Consider the following 13,089-nt stretch of genomic DNA (forward strand, 5'->3'; position numbering starts at 1 on the left):
GACGTTGGCTGCTGTGAAGTCTGTATTCGAGTCTCGTATCCGTGTGTTTCCTTAACAAAGAATGATGGAGAAAGATGGAAAACTGATTGCATCTGAAGTTTCAGAGGGTAAATAAAGTATTGTGAGGTAAGCCGTACTGTAAATAATGCTTCAGCTGCTCAAGGAGCTCTGCCCTGTCTTATAAATGCGTCGTAATCTCACTTCAGTGTTAGAAGGAGTTATCATGTTTATACATACACAGTGATTAGGGAAATGATGCACAGCACCTGTTGTGCAGTAATTTGTCTAATTCTTTTGGCATATCGGGTTCAAGTAACCCCTCTGCGTGTTTCCTGGTAGTAGGACTCAGTCAGAACTCAAGCAGGAATTTTTTGGAAGATTATTTCATAAATTGTTCTTGATACACTCCAAGCAGAAAGTGACTTTGGAGTGGGGGATGGACAGAAGGAAGATGAGACACTATAAACTGTGTTTCAAAACTCCATAGTTTGGTTTCTTCTCTAAAAGAGAAAAAAACAACCACAGTTCTGATAATAGTTCCCTTAAAAACATCAGAAATCTGAATTCTTACTGTAGCTGTATGAACATCTTTTCTTTATTCATTGTTCCAGATTAGCAGATGTGTCATTTTCCTGACAGTATTAATTCCATAAGTCAGTATGTACGTCTGTTATGCTGTACCTGTCTGAAAAAGGATGACTGAGGCATTCAGAGAGAGCAGCTTAGAAGCAGGTGATTCTTGGTGCTGATAATTAGTCAGAGGGGCTGAGTTTGGTCCTAAAACTTTCATCTTAATGTTTATTAGAGAACAGTAAGAAAACTTAGTCCATTCATGACTAACAACATGTGGTTTTATTTGTGAATTCAGTGAGAATCGTGTCTTCTCAGAAGCCTTATGAGAGCCACCGAGAAGAGCTGAGTGGTTTATAAGAAGTAAGGGAAACAAGTAAAGAGAATTTAAAATGTTAGTTTTCAGAAGATTTTTCACTGTCCTTTGTGCTGACACTTACATCTGAGGCTTGGCAGAAGTTCTGTACCTAAAACTGTAACATTTATATTTGAAGGGGCATTACTACCGTCAATTACTTTATCATGTTGTGTAGAGCGTAGGCAATTACAGCAGTATGGTACTATCAGCATATGTAACTTTCAAGCAGACTTCTTTTTAAAAAAGATGTATAGATTTAAAGCTGGAGGTGTAGATTTTTCAGCAGGAAGCTGAAAATACTGGAAGCTAGTGGGAAACCAAGGTGGTATCTTAGCTGATGTTGCTTGTGAGGTGAAGAGAAGGAAGACATCCAAAGGGGAGACAGATTTGATAAAGAAGCAGAGATGAAAGCTAAAGAAGAGTGGGAAGTAATATGTTCGTTTCTTATTGAAAGGAGACTACAGTTCACAGTAAAATTTTTATATTATTCGATAGTCTGAAGCTGCGACAGGGGAAGTTCTGGTTGCGTTCAGGAGAAGATTCTTCACCGATAACGTGGTCAGCCTCATTATCATTATAACTGGAACAGCCTCCCCAGGGAAGCAGTTATGGCACCAAACTTGCCAGAGTTAAGAAGTGCCTGGACTCAGCTCTGAAACATTTAGTGTGATTTTTGGGTGGTCTGCTATGAAGCCAGAAGTTGAGCTCACTGCTCCTTACTGGGTTCCTTCCAACTCAAGTTACTCTATGATTCTAATGCGATAGAGTTTTACAGGTGGATCTGGTATCGCTTGTATGGAGTAGTGCTTACTGCTTTTAAGCCTGGGTAGGCCAGGTAGCTTCTGGTAAAGGATAATCACAGTAGTGATGGTGTTACTTCCCCAGTGTGTTTCTGTCTGAGATCAAACTGACTGACGTATGCTTGTAAATTGAATCTTCTCTGGGGGCAAGGAATAACATGTAGCTAGAAAAGAACTGTACAGCCTGCTCTTAGCCTTTGGAAAACTCAAGAATGGCACAAGTGAACAATAGAAGCTGTCACCAGCAAAACAAGTTTGAGCTTTTATGATAGCTGCTTGGGAAGCACTTGTCTGTGTCTGGTGTAATGCATGGGGAGTAGACTTGTTAAAAAGTCTGGAGATGATACAGAAGGTACGATGCTGAGGAGAACAGTTCCTGATCCATGTATTTTTGGGCCATCTCAAAAATGTGGCTGTTCAGGTTTCTGGCTGCAGAGGCAGGGATAACACTTGCATGAGGTGTGAACAAATGGATGATTTGCTCAGTGTGGCAGAGCTTATGGAGGAGGTGAAGAGGTTGAGAAGTGTCAGGGAGTGCAAGGATTGCTGGAGTAACTCCCATTCATACCTGGGAGAAAGGTGCTGGGGTAATAACCCCAAACTGTGTTGAATCTCCTGCCTTGCCACCATTGGGCAGAGGGATGGGACCTAAGAAATGATGAGTGGAAACAAGTCCCACCATGGCATCACAGGCAAACGCTCCCTACCTACCTTGATTCTCTGGAGCAGAGGGACCCTCTGTGTCAGCCAGAAGAAATACAGAGGTGTGCTGCCTCTCTGGGACTTGGGTCAGGGACGTTACTGGTTTGCCCCTCTGATTATTGTCCCTTACTGATATTTCAGGCTGGCAGTGATGAAGTTGCTGAGAGAATCCTGACAGCTATCAAAAAAGGCCTTCAGGGCACTGGAGACTTCAGGGTATTATATGAGGGAGCAGGAGCAGAGGTGGTGTTTTCCTCTATCCCTTCAGTGGCAGCAGGGGATACTGAAAGGACCAGAAAAACCCATCTCATAAATATGTGCCCGAGAGACTGGTGTGATTGCAGGAACTTTGCTTTTTTTTTGACCTTGGGACTGTTTACTCTGCACCTGTCCTGATGGCTGCAGATGGGTCTTACCTTCTCAAAGGGGGAAAGGGATCCCAGCCCAGGAGCTGGCAGAGCACACTGCTGGGGCTTTTTAAACTAAGTATGAAGGGGAAAGGGGTTAAAAGCAGGCTCACTAGAGATGATCCTAGGGTAACTATGACAGCACTGGGAATGAGGTAAGGGGCTCAGCTGAAGTACATCTACACTAGTGCAGTCAGCATGGGCAACAAACAGGAGGAGCTGGAAGCCATGTACAGCTGACAAACTGTGACTTAGTTGCCATTCCTGAAACAGTGGGATTGCTCCCATGACTGGAGTGCTGCAATAAATAGTTATAAGCTCATCATAGAATCACAGAATCATAGAATCACCAAGGTTGGAAAAGAACTAAAAGATCATCCAGTCCAACTGTTCACTTATTACCAATAGCTCCCACTAAACCATGTCCCTCAATGCAACATCCAATCGTTCCCTGAATGATAGAGGGGTAGACAAGGAAGGAGGGGTGATGGTGTGACTCTGTATGTTTAGAACTTGGGGCTGGGTATGGAAAGGTTGACACAGCTGTAAGAGAGTCTACCAGGAGAGGTGCCCTGCTAGTCTTGGTGCTCACAAATAGAATAACTGGTGGGAGATGTGGAGGCTGGGAGCTGTGTTGGGCAGAGTGACCATGAAGTGGTAGAGTTCTTGATTCTTGGTCAGGTCAGGAGGGGGGCAGCAAAGCTGCTGCCTTGGACTTCTGGGGGGAGAACTTAGAACTGTTGAGGACACCGGTAGGGAAGGTCCCTTAAGATTTAGTTGGATGCTCCCCAAGAAGGAAGTCTTAGAGAGGCAGGAGCAGGCCTTGTGCCACAGGATGTGCTAGCAGGGAAGAAGATTAGTATGGATGAACAGGAAACTTTTCCCAAGGGTCCAGGAGAAACAGAGACTTCCTCCTGTGGAAGAAGGAATGGACAGCTCAGGGAGTACAAAGAAATGACAAGGATATGTAGGGAGAAAATCATGCAGAAGCCCAGCTTGAATTCAACCTGACCACTATAATAAAAGAGAACAAATTTTTTTTTTTTTTTTTTTTTTTACACATATATTAACATTAAGGGGAGGGCAAAGGAGAATCTGCATCTTTTACTAAATATGGCAGGAATGTGACCACTGAGGTTAATGCAGTGTGAATGAAGCAAAGGTGAGAATTTGCTCAGTCAAACTGTGTTGTTGTGCTCTTTGTATCTATTGTAGATTACATGGAAATACATAGTAGGCATTACTTTCTGAGCCCCCTTGTTGAGGCCAAGACAATTCCTCTTCACTCAGTGTGGCCCAGACAAGCCAAAAGGTTGGACAGCCATGGAGGACTATTCTAGAAGATTGGTAGGTAGACAGTTAGGATCAGTAGACAGGGATCTGTCAGAACAAAAAGGAAAAGATAGTGGAAGAAGAACCACAACTGCCTGGTCTTTGCATTTTTGGGAAGCAGAGATTCAACAAAAGCCAGGCACATGCATACAGACTTTTGAGGACCAGAATACTCTGTAGCTGAAAAACTTGGAGACTATTTTAGAGTGATTGTTTTTGTTTACGTGGAACTTAGTATACTCGAATGCTGTCCAAACTGAGATACTAGCGTGGATGTGTCTCCATGCAGTGGAATATCTCTTTTTTTTCTTTAAAAAAAAAAGCAAAAAAAAAAAAAAAAAGCTGTATATTTATGTGTATTTTTAAATGCTTCACTACATGACAGTATAAAAAAATTGTACTCTGCCTCAGTATATTAAAAAAAAAAACACAAAAACCCCTACCAGTTTGCAAGTGCAATTTGACCACAAACCTTTGCATTTGAACACAAGGTTGAGATTCAGGTCAGATTAAATAATGGAAGATTCAAAGTTAAGAGCTCAGGTGAGACTAAATAATGGAATGAAAAATTTAGTAACAGAAGGTGCTTTGAAGGCTGACAGTAAGGAGAGGAGTACTTCTGTCATACTGGTATCTTTCATGTAGTTGAATTGCATGTTCATATAGATAACTTTGCAATCTTCCTTTTTTTTAAAAAAAAAAAAAAAAAACCAAAACATTTTTTTAGTTGTCCATTAGGTGGAGATAGAGCTCTTCTCATTAAACCCCAAAGGACACCAGAAAATGGTTATATGAACCAATTTTTACAAATAGATCCTATTGGGTTTATGTTCGTACTGATTTGCATTTAATGTTTCAGTTATTTCTGAAAAATAAAGGCTAACTCTGTTCTCTTATTTATGTTGTTAGTGTTTCTCTATTAAATTAAAAGTCCCCACTTCTAAAGTTCTAAAGGGGACCACGTCCTCCTTGTGCTGGGGCCCCTAGACCTGGGTACATTACTGCAAGGGGGATCTCATAGGTGTGAAGTCAAGAGGGAGAATCTCTCCTCACCCTTCCAGTCACCTTTTTTTTTTTAATGCATCCAAAGAATAATTCATGTTCTGGGCCGTGAGTGTACATTGTTGGTTTATGTTGAATTCTTCATTCACTACAGCCTTCCAGAGTCGCTCTCTATCTATGTATTGCTCATCCTATATGCATGTTTGGGAGTACCTGAACCCAGATTCACAGCATTACACATGACCTTGTTGAACTTCATGAAGTTTGCATGGGTCCACCTCTCATGCATTTCAAGATACCGTGGATAGATGACATCCCCTCCAGTGTGTCAGCTGTATCCTTCAGCTTGGTGTCATCCACAAACTTGCCAAAGGCGCATGATCAGTGCATCTGTCCCAATCTCAAACAAAGAATCACATATATAATATTCAGCTTTTGTTTTAAATGTCTTCCTCAAGTGGTGCCCTGTAACAATCACAGAATTCTTTTCTTGAGAAACCAGAGCTTGCTCTTTTGAAGCCATTTCAAAGTGGTGATTTTTTTGAATCCTACCATTTTTAGTGTGCATTTGATGTATTTTCATGTGTTTTCATCTCTGGAATTTTAATGACTTCAGCAACTAAATGGCAGATCTTAGAAAACATCATTTGTCTTTGACCATGGCTTAATCTTTTTGTCTCTTCTGCAGAAAAAGAAAAACAGTTTAAGCCATAGTAGAGTCATTGGTTTAGATTGGTTTTTTAAACAACATCCTTTGCGGGGGGGGGTTTTTTGGGGGGGGACGTTGGCATTAAATAATGGCTTGTTATCAGCTAGTTCCACAATCCTATTGTACTGTTAAAAATAGAAGACATCTGTTAAGTATGTTAAATAGCACGAACTTGCTGGAGGGTGTTCTTCCGTTTCTCTGTAGGAATCTGTATTTGTCTGGAGGCTTTAATACAACCATTCATTTTTCTGGCAATTAGCTTTTGTGATGATGATGATAAACTTACCTCAATGAACCTGGATGTTGACTTAGGTGTTTCTAATTGTCTGAAGTTGTTTAATGGAACTGTTCTGACTGTAAGATCAGCTTTCCCTGGCATTACTGATGCAACTGGTTTTCCTGGGCATTTCATATGAAATGTTGCATGTTTTCTGTGCCTGGAGCACCTCCTGCACTGATCTTGGTGCTTGCAGAGCTGCTTCTCACTCACTTTCTCACTCTCCCAGCTCCTGCTGCACAGCAGTTTTTCTGCTCTCCCATAGCACACCCAGTGTGGCTCATGGCTCAGTTCTGGCAGCAGTGGGTCCCCTTAGGAACAGCAGAGCTGGCTCTGCACTGACATGGGGCAGTGCTGGGCTCCACTCACAGAGGCCACTCCTGCAGTCTCCCACCACCAAAACTTTGCCATGTAAACCCGATCACAGAATCAGAGAATCACAGAATGACCTGGGTTGGAAGGGACCTCAAGGATCATGTAGTTCCGCCCCCCCGCCTAGCAGGGCCACCAAACAGACACCTTTACTACATCAGGTTGCCCAGGGCCCCGTCCAACCTGGTCTTGAACACCTCCAAGGATGGGGCATCCACAACCTCCCTGGGCAGCCTGTTCCAGGGCCTAACCACTCTCCTAGTGAAGAACTTCCCCCTAACATCCAACCTAAATCTTCCCTCTTTTAACTTAAAACCATTTCCCCTAGTCCTGCTATTATCAGCAACCTTCTCTTCTCCAGGCTGAACAAACCCAACTCCCTCAGCCTGTCCTCATAGGGGAGGTGCTCCAGCCCCCTGATCATCTTCGTGGCCCTAAAGTGGCATAAAAGTTACTAAGTTTTATGGTTGTTTATTGAAACTGGGAGGTTGGAATTTTGAATACTGAGCAAGACTTGAAAGAGAACACACTGAAAAAGGGTGAGTATACTTATAATTCTGAAGTGAATTCATTCATGTTTTGAGTTTGAGGACAGTAGCATTTGTTAAATAAATGATACTGTGGCTTGGTGATACCCACCATTTACACCCCTGGATAATTAGCAGTTCTCAGAGTCTTATCACCAGAAAGACTTCAGGAAGCAAGGTCTGAGACAAAAAAGAAAAACAGTTTTGTCTTTCACAGAAGCATAAATTATTGTGGTCTAAATGGCTTAATTATTTCTACCAGTAAACATTATATTAATATTAATCTTTTGTTGAATCTTTAGTAATTTATTTTCCTTCTCATGTTGTGCTAGGAGAAAAATGGGAGGAGATAGTTCACATGTTTCTTGCTGCTGTTCTCTCAACAGTCAGTAGTATTATGTGTGTGCAAAACTGCGCTGCCAAAAAAATTCATGAATCTGAATCTGTAGCTTCTTGTTCTTCAGTTCTCTTGTGGGAGTACAAATTATGCTTGCCTCTTCTCCCTGCTTTACAGAACATTTTTTTGCCTAATCTGCACTGTGTAATCATAGAATCATTAAGGATGGAAAGGACCTCTAAGATCATCTGGTTTAACCATCAACCCATCTCCACCATGCCCACTAAACCATGTCACTCAGTGCCACATCTACACTTCTCTGGAGGTACCACCTCCTTGGGCAGCCTGTGCCAATGCCTGATCACTCTTTCTTGGAAGAAATATTTCCTAATATTCAATCTGAATCACCCCTGGTGCAACTTAAGATCATTTCCTCTTGTGCTATCACTAGTTACCTGCAAGATTAGACTGAACCCCCTGCTGTCGCTACAGTTTCCTTTCAGATCGGTGTAGAGAGTGATAAGGTCTCTCCTGAGCCTCCTCCAAACTAAACAATCCTGGTTCCCTCAGCTGCTTCCTGTTAAGACTTGTGCTCCAGATCCTTCATCAGCTTCACTGCCCTTTGGATTCACTTCACAGCCTTAGTGTTTTTCTTGTAGTGAGGGTGGTATCTCATCCTCAAGCACAGTGATTTGGTAATTAGTCATTTAGGAGAAAGGTAGATAAATGCTGTTATTTAATTTATCTAGTTGTTTTTTTTTCAAAAAATTTTTATTTATTTATTTATTTATTAGTTGTGAAGCTTTTTTTTTTTTTTTTTTTTTTTTTTTTTTTTTTTGTGTGTGTGTGTGTGTGCTGTGAACAGCATTTGACTTTGTCCTAGTTCTGGTGATTAATTTGTAAGAGCCAGTAGGACCATAATGTGATCAGCAGAAGATCGAGCTGTCGGTTATTTGTAGAGAAGTATTTGAAAGGTTATGAGAATTAAATGCCTGCTGAACTAACAAGCAAACAGATAGCATCCATGTTTCTGGATCTACTGCCATGCTTCTAAAGGATTATCTGAGCAAATAATTCACAAGTAAGCCCAGAATACAACTATTACTTTGAATATAGTACAACAGTTTTTTTTGGTTTTTTTTCTCCTATGTTTTTCTTCCTGTTGCTTTCAACGGAAGTGCTGCTGAGGCTGTTTTGAGGAACTGAAGCTTTGTATTTAATATTTCAGTCTAGCAATAAAATATATTGCTTCATTACCTGATACATTAAGATATTTTAGAAGTGCTATAACTATTTCAAGTTCTGACACTTGTGTTAATTTGCAGTTTTTGTTTAAGGATACTGAAGTAGTTAATTGATTTTACCTCAGCTGTGCAATTTCTTCTACTACAAAACTTAGAAGATTACTGTGGCCTATTATTACAATTATGAAACAGCAGGTGTTGTATTGCGTTGTATTTTTGTTCTTAATTGGAATTTCCATGTGTCAAACTAATCTCTACTCATATTTAATGTTGTTTATTTTGGCTTCCTGCAGAGCTGTCACCCATAAAGTTGCAGAATCATGGAGTTAGAAAAGACTTCCAACATGATGAGGTGTAACCCATCAGCATGGTCTATTGAGTCCTGTCACTAGACCATATCCCTTACTGCCATGTTCACACATCTCTTAAATACCTCCTGGGAGGGGAATTCCACCACTGATGTCATTTTGATTTTAATCATACAATACTGGATTACAAGGCTGGAATTTACTGAAATACTCTGTGTTTGTATAGGGTTGCAAAACAGATTCTAGACCTTGGAAAGTGTTCCTTAAGGTGTTTAAGCTAGAAATAGCTTATTTCTTTTTGAATCCTTAAGGTTGAATGTTTACTGTTAAAGTAGCAGATTTCTCTTTGGTAATATTATTATATACCAGAACTGTAGTGACTGCAGTCCATCTGTTAATGTTTCTTTCGTTAATAAGGTACACAGACAGACAGTAGGGTTTTGTGGTTTTTGTGACAAAACTAAAACAGCAAAACCACCAGTCTGGTGTCTAAGTTAGTAGCTTGTGAAGATCTGCTGTTGACCATTCTCATTTTCAAAGTTAAACTATGGACTTCTGAATACTAACACAACTATTAAAATTGGCCTGAACTTGTCAAATAGCAGTAGTTATTTGGGTTCATTGTAATATTTTTGGGGGGTCGCTTAAGAAGATAGACAAACCTTTATGATTAGCAGGAAGCCAGTGCCTAGGATGCTCTGGGATGCACAGTGGAGTGGTGGCCAGGAGAAGAGGGGATGAGAGATTGGTTCTTTTTTGCACCAGGGAGGCTCTTTGGAGTCTTAAGTAGTGTTATTTTATTACAGCTAAGAATTTTTTCTGTGTTAAGTGATAAAGTAAGTTCTATATCTAATCCATATTTAACGGCATAATTATGAAGTATCAGCATCAGGCCTGAGGAGGTTCTGCAGGGGAACCAGAAACAAAATTATGTAATTCCCAGTTTCTAGAATTTTGCAAGTAATTTTGTAGTGTGCAACTTGTTTGAGTTTCTGCTGAATATAAAGATTATCTTCTTTTAAAGAAAAGCATACACTTTGGTCTTACTTCAACAAATTGCTTTTCAGACAGCCATGTAATTCTGTATTCATCACAGACTGATACATACCATGGTTCTAGAAAAAGCACCAGCAGATGCTCGTATGTACTTGCCAAAGGCTTCATTGAGAACAAAGCCCAGTGTAGTCCTGTGTACTGATAGTAGTAGTTATGCATTTAGTGGGGAGAGATTTGGCTAGCTGCTGGATATGTTGTATTTGTGTTGCAATTTAGCTTGTCTTCTTAACAGTGTAGTATTTGAGTGGGTTTGACTGTGAAATAATTTGCCAGATTTTCAAGAAGAGTGTAAAATATGGTAAAGGAAGCAGGGCCCTCACACTTAAATACAAAATGTGAAAGACATTTTATGACAGATTTTCAAGTGTAGACTGTGATTACCTCCATTATTATTTGAGCTTTCAGCTTGTTGCTTTAAATTCTGTCATTTATTGTTAAAATAATTGTCTGCCATTTGACCCATTCCTGCTCCTCAAAACAATAAAATAGTTGTGTTAGTAATAAATGATTTCTGATAATTCATGAAAGACTGTTTTTCACACTGAAGATGAGGAAATTAAATGTTATTCCTACATGAGTGAGGATGTCTATCAGAGGTGATACCAGAATCTTGGTTGTATGGTTTTCACTTCTAGGTATTAGCTACAGGAATACCTATCTCCAGTATTGCTTTTAATAGGTTTTCTTTGTCAAAAGCAGTTTTACTTACCTACTACAGGATTGTCCGCAGGTATGTGTGTGGATGAAGTACAACTTAAGAATCTGAGGTTGAACTCACACTGAAAACCTAATTTTTAGTTAAGTGTGATGATGGACTGTAGTTGATTTTGGCATTTGGTGAAATGGTGTTTCACATTTGGTCTTCATTGGAAGTTCTTGAGAGATGCATGTCTTGGAAGTATTTGTGGAGTTACTTAGTTGTGCGTATAAATCTGACATTTTTCACTATTTGAACCATGTGACTTGATACTGGGGGGTCTAACGTGCAGGAATATGAACTCTGAGAACAGTTATGCATTAAAACTATAGGCATCAGCTGTGTGCATCCTGTTTTCTTCAGCGTAAAGTTCAGTAGGTTTTGCCTACTGCTATGACAGTTACAGCAATCCTGTTCACATTTATCTGTTGTTTACTGTGTGGTAAGGACTTGTATGTGGTCAGTTGCCACTGAAGAGCTGTTACGTACATCTTTACCTGTGGTTATTAGTGTGACCATACTGAAATAAGCCTGTTAAATCAACAAAAAGGTTAATGGAAGCGCCATCAGGTAGCAAAGTGTGCAGTTTTAACTTACTGCCTTGGCAATCGCAGGTAATACAGGCACATTATTTACCATAAAAAAGTTACACCGTAGAGCAGCAATTTGTTGGCATAGAATTATTTGCAATTGAAAAAAAAATTAAGCACATAATTATTATGTGAATTTTACTTGTGAGGTTCCTTCTTCATTTGTTCCATGAGGCTTCATTTCCACCATGTGGTGCTGCATCATCACAGAGCTTGGAAGTATATCCTTATGATCAGCTGCTCTTTTTGCTTAACCTTCCCAACCCTTTTCTGTTCTGTGTACTCTGTATAGTTACTGACTGGTGTTCTTTTCCTCTAGCTTCCACCAAACCCAAGCATTAGATCAAACTTGCTGGCTTTTTTAAAGGCCACATACCAGCCACCTTCATTGTGATGTGGTGAAAGTACCTGATAAGGAGCTGTGTTCTTTTTTATTGTAGTCTTGTTTTCCTCTTTCCTATAACCATGTTTGTCCTCATCCTTCTGAAACATCTGATTGCAGGAGTCCCTCCAAGTCCCTAATTGTTCCAAGGAGTTATTCCCTTTTCTGCTGACACGACACATCACTGACATGGCTTTTCCTGCTGGCTTGTCTCACTTTGTCTCAATTTGCTACATCTCTTCAGTATATCTTCAGACATTTTCAGTGTTAACCCTGCATGTGTTTTGCCTCAATTCATGTCAAGTACCAACTGTTGCAAGCCTGTGGTAGTACTCTAGATCCCGTGTGATCTCTTGTAGGTAATTGGTATCAAGTGCTACTTTTTGCTGCATGTTTGTTATCCAGAAGCTTCCAATTAATATGTTCTTATGAAATGACAAATTTGATATAAGCATTTTGTTTAGGAGTTCAAGAGATCCTGTTTTCCCAGAAGTGTTGTTGAGAAAGCTAAGTGTAATCATGAGATAAGCTCGTAACTTCAGCAAGCTGTACAAGAATCTGCCAAGTCTGTATAGCTCCCAGATGGTCAGCAGTGTGTCTGGAGAAGTTGTAGTGCTTCAGGGGAGCTGTGGAATTTCATATCTTGATAATAAAATTGGCAAGATCCATCAAGTCTTGTATCTGGAATCATCTCCAATATATCCTGTTTTCAATAATTTTTTCTTTCTTTGGCATTTTTGTGAAGAAAGTAATGTCTGTGTTCTGTTTAAAATCACTATTTCTTTCCTTTGTAGTGAGACATGCTATTTGATTGAAATAATTGTAGATAAAATTCAATATACATTAGTTTAGTACTCCCATAAATAATAATTCAAAACCTGAAAATATGAGTCTCTTTTTAAGGAAAGCTTTATATTATTGGAGCTTAGAAGCTTAGTTATGATGTACACATAGGTTGGGATTTTACTTCTCCTGGAAATCTTTTTTTTGATTTTCTGTAAAAGCAGCATATATCAACTATTTATGTTCTGTGACTTCTTACTGTTATGGTAGATAAGCTCTTATAGCAGTCCCAGCCATGTAAAAATTAATAGCTCAGTTATTTTTTGGTAACATTAAATTTTCTTACTCTAATTTTTTTTCAGTTGAGATGATCATTTGTCCTAGACCATGTGTCACTGAGGTTGTTGATGATGTAGAATCATACAGAACTGAAAAAATCTAGAACATTTTTCTCCTCCAGTTGCAACTCAAGGCATGGTCAACAAGAGCAGTTTTTGCAGGATATTGTTCAGTTGAGTTTTGGTTATCTTTAGTGGTGGACATGTCACCTCTGAAACAACTTGTTCCAGTATTCAGCCACCCTTCATAATAACTGTTTTTCTCTGTGATTCAGTTTGTGTCCATTTCCTCTTGTTC

The 13,089-nt window shown here is 39.7% G+C and overlaps 1 protein-coding gene across 3 annotated transcripts in view; it reads left to right on the forward strand.

Annotated features, from left to right (window-relative positions):
- The window catches only part of TTC33 (tetratricopeptide repeat domain 33), a 36,381-nt gene that overhangs the window by 776 nt on the left and 22,516 nt on the right, over window positions 1-13,089 (forward strand). The window contains exon 2 of one of the 3 annotated variants that reach the window (XM_085530146.1): window positions 20-126. The exons of the other annotated variants lie outside the window; for them this stretch is intronic. The gene's annotated coding sequence lies outside the window, so the exon portion shown is untranslated. The remainder of the gene's footprint in view (window positions 1-19; window positions 127-13,089) is intronic. 3 annotated transcript variants of the gene reach the window in all.

Source organism: Coturnix japonica, chromosome Z (genome assembly GCF_054131305.1).
Source record: "Coturnix japonica strain WE chromosome Z, WE-NBRP24, whole genome shotgun sequence".
Lineage (NCBI taxonomy): Eukaryota > Metazoa > Chordata > Aves > Galliformes > Phasianidae > Coturnix > Coturnix japonica.